Source organism: Coffea arabica, chromosome 7c (genome assembly GCF_036785885.1).
Source record: "Coffea arabica cultivar ET-39 chromosome 7c, Coffea Arabica ET-39 HiFi, whole genome shotgun sequence".
NCBI classification, from domain to species: domain Eukaryota; kingdom Viridiplantae; phylum Streptophyta; class Magnoliopsida; order Gentianales; family Rubiaceae; genus Coffea; species Coffea arabica.
In genome coordinates this window covers 39,274,518-39,280,214 of record NC_092322.1, presented here as the reverse complement: position 1 = coordinate 39,280,214, position 5,697 = coordinate 39,274,518, and the positions used below count along the sequence as shown (strand labels likewise).

General features: G+C 33.2%; 1 non-coding gene across 1 annotated transcript; it reads left to right on the top strand.

Annotated features, from left to right (window-relative positions):
- The first annotated feature begins 206 nt into the window (after positions 1 to 206).
- Positions 207 to 313, top strand: LOC113700248 (small nucleolar RNA R71). Its single transcript, XR_003450592.1, has one exon. It is a non-coding gene; the product is annotated as a small nucleolar RNA R71 (small nucleolar RNA).
- The last annotated feature ends 5,384 nt before the right edge of the window (positions 314 to 5,697 follow it).

The following is a 5,697-nucleotide window of genomic DNA, read 5'->3' as shown; positions in this document are numbered from 1 at the left end:
TATCTATTTCAAGTATACCTGCAGTTCTCCTTGTATTATCTCGTTCGTTAGCCCATTGGTAATTATTAGCAGCTATTTTTTCAATTAATTGTTGAACTTCCTCGGCTGACTTTCCCATCAACGCTCCTCCCGCTACCGTATCTATATGCGTTTTTGTCGGATAGGTGAGACCATTGTAAAATGTTTGAATTATTACCCAATCAGGGAGACCATGATGAGGACATCTTCGTTGTAATTCCCGATAGCGCTCCCAAATTTCGTACAATGTCTCTCCTTCCTATTGAGAGAAACTAGTGATATCCATTCTAAATTTAGTAGTTTTTCTAGGTGGAAAAAATTTATTAAGAAAAGCCTTAACTAATTCAACCCAAGTAGTAAAAGTGTTTGGAGGATGAGATTGTAATCAAACCTTGGCCTTGTCCCTTAATGAAAATGGAAACAGTCGAAGCTTAATTGCATCATCACTAACACCATTAAGTTTTATTGTATCACAAATTTCAAGAAATGTTGACAAATGAGAATTTGGATCTTCAGTAGTATTACCTCCATATTGAGATTGTTGAATCATTTGAATAACTGATGGTTTAATCTCAAAATTATTAGCATTTACTGTTGGTCTTGCTATGCTTGTTTGATATCCTTGTATCCCCGGTAGAGCAAAATCTCGTAAAGCTCGTCTATTTGCTTCGTTTTCTGTCATCTCTTTTTCAAATGGTAGCTCTATTAAGATTTCCTTTATTGGTTGCCAAATCTCTTGTTCCTCTTGCTGTGGTGTATGCCTCTTTTGTCTACGTAATGTCCTCTCAATTTCTGGATTGAAAGGTGCAATTTCACGAGATGCCCGGTGTATACAATACAAATAGAAATAAGAGAGATTATGCAACTTCAATTGTCAAAAACTGATTAAAAGATAAAATTAACTATAAACAGCTTAACTAATAAAAATAAAGATGTCTAAATTAATAGAGATGATTAGACCCTAATATTGCCGCTCCCCGGCAACGGCGCCAAAAACTTGACGGATTTTTACTACAAGTGCAAGTTTAATTCCGGTTTTATACCCGTTTGTCTGCAAGTATACAGGTCAATCAAGTAGTATAGGGTATGTATCGGGTTGATCCCACGAGGAGCAAATTAAACAATTATTAGGTTCTTATTTACTCTATTATTTAGACTAACAATAAATTGGAGAAGAAATATTATAAATGCTACTTCCTATAATCCGATTAGATAAATGCAAGATATAAATGGAGAAATTTCACTAAAGACTTGAATCTAGGGATGTAGATTCCACATATGGTACAAAAGATCCAATTGAATGAATTTAACACTTGTTACTATTCTTGTTTAACCAGGAATTCATTTTCAAAAATACCAAAATCTCATTCTCATGATAATAATGGTCTAGAACAGTTTAGTTTTTTCCTAATCTCTTGGTGAATAACTAACTCTGTTCTTGTTCATGCATGAAATGTACATTAATCCACTTGAATGTATTTCTATTCTCATGAACATATAACTCAAGTTCTACTCATATTTTTCATTGTTACTACCAATTCTCATTGAATAATAACAACTATAAACCTGTTATTGGTGATCAAATAACAGCAAGTAATCAACCATGCACAAGTAGACAAGTTAATATAAGATGTATCAAGTGTAAATCACATTCAATTCATATCACTTGGCCATAAGTTTCATCTACTTCCTAGATATAGAAATTTAGCTACTCATGAATGATATAATAATCAAACTCATAACTTCATTAATTGAAAACATCACAAGTTACAAGTACAAGAAGGATAAAGAAAAGTTTAGCCAAGTTAATGGTGAATCCCTCCAATTTCTGCTGTATCTTGCACTAGATGTTTACAAGATGAAGTCTCCAAGTGCTCTTTCAAGAACTTCTAGCTAGAGAAAAAATGTTACAAGAAGAAAACTAGCTACGTATGGTCTCTGTATGATGATCCTGACTTCTCCTTGTTTCCCTCCATAAAAGCTGATGGAAAGTTCTCTTTTTCTCCCCTCATGATTCCAAGATCCCAAATTTGTTAAGAAAGTCAAAAGAGATGTTGTTTTGACTTGACCATAAATCATTTTGTCCTTCTTTTTGCTTCAGAAGCATGTGCCATCGAATTCTCTTACCAAAGATAGCTGGAAAGTAGTGTGAAAAGAAAGAAAACCGGTTGTGCCACTTGCAGAGGAGAGATGTAGATCCGAGCCCAGGATCCGAGGGGTGCAATACGATCCGAGCTCAGATCAAGACTAATCCGAGGCCTTTTTAACATGGATCCGAGTTCGGATCATCTGTCCTCGAATCCATTACTCCAGAAGTACAGACGAGAGCTCGGATCGACCTTGGTGTACAGGGATTCGAGGATCCGAGCTCAGATCCCTGTGCTTCAATTTCCAGACTTTTGATTCCTTCCTTTTTACTTCATTTTTGCTCCTAGTTTCTTTTGTACTTTATTCTTCAGATGATCCTTGCTTTTTCTTTATCTCGTACATGAATTTCCACATATCAATATCCTTCAAAATATCACAGATTAAAGAGTTCAAATATGGCTTTAATTCTCTCAAATCATACCAAAAGTTCATGCCAACTTGTACAAAAATGTGCGTTAAATATTCACTTATCAAAGACAAAAATTTTGATCTTAGGCACCCTTTCAACTTAACCAAAACTAGTTGCTAGATTTAGTCAAAAATTTTCATAATCTAACCCATAAAACTTATCACATTTTGATACTTCTATATGGATGCAAACCTAGACCTAGAGGGTATCGAAAGGAACGAAATGTCTCTTTGAAATTTAATTGGTGCAAGTCACATTAATTGTGAAGCCCAAAAATGGTTCCTTGAAGAGGTTACGAATATGTAAAAGATGAGATTCAAAAAAGGAAGTTAAAATATATAGATAAATATATATGATCTAATATAGGGGAATGCAACATAACGGGTATGAAAAACTAAAATTTGTAACTCAATTTTCCTTCTTATATAAGAGATAAGAGCGTGCTAAAACTAAGAATTCATACTCGTTTATTTCCCATATTTGAAGGGTGACACTTTTAAGCTAATCAAGCAAATAAACTAACTTTCTTCTAATTTCCTAAAATGAGATGCAATTCTAAATGATATAGTCCAAACATATAGAGGGTAAGGGAATAATAGAGGGAAAAATGTCATGCAATTGAAAATAACCTAAAAATAGAAAAAAAAATGCATGAGATGCAATAAATATTACATAAGGTATGAATCTAGTGTGAAAACGGTGTAAAGGGTCTAACATTGGACTAATCCATTTTTACAAGTTTTCACTAGCATTGGACTAGTGAGAAATCAGAGAGAAATGCCACAACTAGCATTGGATAAATGTGGTGACATCATGCATTTATTGTAAATAAATAAATAAAACATAACTAAAACAAAATAAACACATAAAACACATAGCATATAGGCATGATATCTAGATCTCAAATCATAGAAAAAGCGAATAAACACATAAGTACATAAGTACACATGCAAGCAAGCAAATAAAAACCAACTATTACATTGAAGACCCTAACTACAATCTAGAAGGGAAAATTTGAAAATAATAAACTTATCATTATACTTATCTAACTAAATACATATCCTAGAAGAAAATAATAAAAAAACTATCTATTACATCACCTATCTAAATACATTTTCCTTGGACAAAAAGGTAAAACCTGTCTATTACAATTTGGGATTTAAATGTCTCTCAAATAATCATCAAATTTAAATAAATAAAATAAATGAAAGCTAAAAAATGAGTAAAATAAAAGAAAAGGCAACTAAAACATACAATCACACATAAAAAGAAACTTAAAATAATAGAGGGTACCTCCCTTCAAGTAGTGGCTAAATGAGGTAGAATTTGCTTTATTTATATTTCAAAAATCAACAAAATGGTCAAAGTACCAATTTAATTAACAATTTAAAAACAAATATAAACATATAGTGAATTCACTTTATAAACATAAAATCCCTAAAATTTACTAATTAAATGAAGCATGATTGACAACTAAAGGAGATAAACAATTGTAATTGAGATAAAAAGTAAAGTTTAGGAATCAAAATGCAATTAAATTAAGGACCTAAATGAATGAAATTCAAAATTTTAGGGCCACACTAAAATTACATGAAAACTTATGGGCCAAATTACAAAATTTGTTTCTAATTTTGCTAGAAAATGTCATTGGGGTATTTTTATTTTATCTTTTTGGGTCATAAACCGAATAATTTCTAGGCCAGCCCACTTATTTTACCAAATAAGGTTTGATAGAAATGTTGGGCTTGAACCTCAAAGCCCATTACAAACCCAACAAACACTCAACACTAAAACAACTCTTGGCCTAATTCTTTAGCCCAAAAACATGTTTCATTAATCATGTACAAATCAAATGGATCACATAACAAAACAAAATAAAACAAAAAATGATTGAAGCAAAAATGAAAAAAAAATCAAGAACTTTTTGGCGGGCATGAAGTTTCCGGCGGACCAACCCGCCAAAAACTGATTGGCCGGAACCTCACCAAAAGTCCTTTCTTCTAACTTTTGAGACCTAATCTCGACATAAAATGCTCCCTACAACCTTGGGGATTTGTTTAAACATCAAAAAAGTCCATTAAACATCACAAATCAAGAGAAAAATGAAATCTAAGGAGCAAATCAGATGGAAGTTCATGTCATGGTTTAAAACCTCATGCAACACATTAAATCAACTAAGAAAGGCATCTATCATTACCTAAAAACGATTGGTGGCTCGAATCAACGTGAGAAAAACTCCAAAAGGTCTCCCAAATTGCGGAAACAAAGCAAAGAAAATTTTGTTGCAGATCTTCAAGTTCTGACATACCCGCAAATTTGAGCTTGAATTTGAGGGGTTTAGAGGTGTTTTTTCGGGAAAGTTTCAAGACAAAAGTTTCTCTCCTACAACTAGAGATAGTGCAGAAAAATAATCTCCTTAAAAAAAGGTAGGAATTGGTCGGAATCAAGTGACGAATAAGGCTATTCAGTCAACCTTGGCTCAGTTTTCTGCAGAATTTTTTTTTTGAGGAGCGAAATTTGGTCTGCGATTTGAGGATCTTCTGATGGTTTTTTGCAAAAGTCTTCAACACGAAAGTTATTCCCCTCTGTCTCACGAAAATGCAGAAAGAAAAATCACCTAAAAAAAACCTATATCCGAAGACAAAATTGCCTCTGAACTAATCGGGTTCATCAACCATTTTCAAAAATTTTTTTTTTGCGGAGAACTCTATCTGTTTCTCTCTTTTCTCTCCCTTTTGGTTGCTTTTTGCTGCTTTCCCCCCCTCTCCCCTTCTAAAAGTCCCTTTCTTTTCTATTTAAATGAGACCAAAAGACCCTAAAACTTAAGATGAAGGGTTAGGATCAAAAAGAAGAAAAAATGGGTTCATGTGGCATGTTTTGATCCATTTTGATGATTTTTGATCGCTATCTCTTGCTAGATTTTTTATGATTAGGTGTCCAACTACTAGCTAAACTTGGAGAGAAAAAAAAACAAGAAGCCAAAATAAATTTTGGTTGCCAAAAATCCAACCCTCTTGTACTGCCTTCGTTGCTGATGGGCCTTTTCTTGTTTTCTTTCTTTTCCAAACTTTTTGTTGGGGTTTTGCATTGGGCTTTTTGGGGTTTTGGCTTAGGTTTTGTTT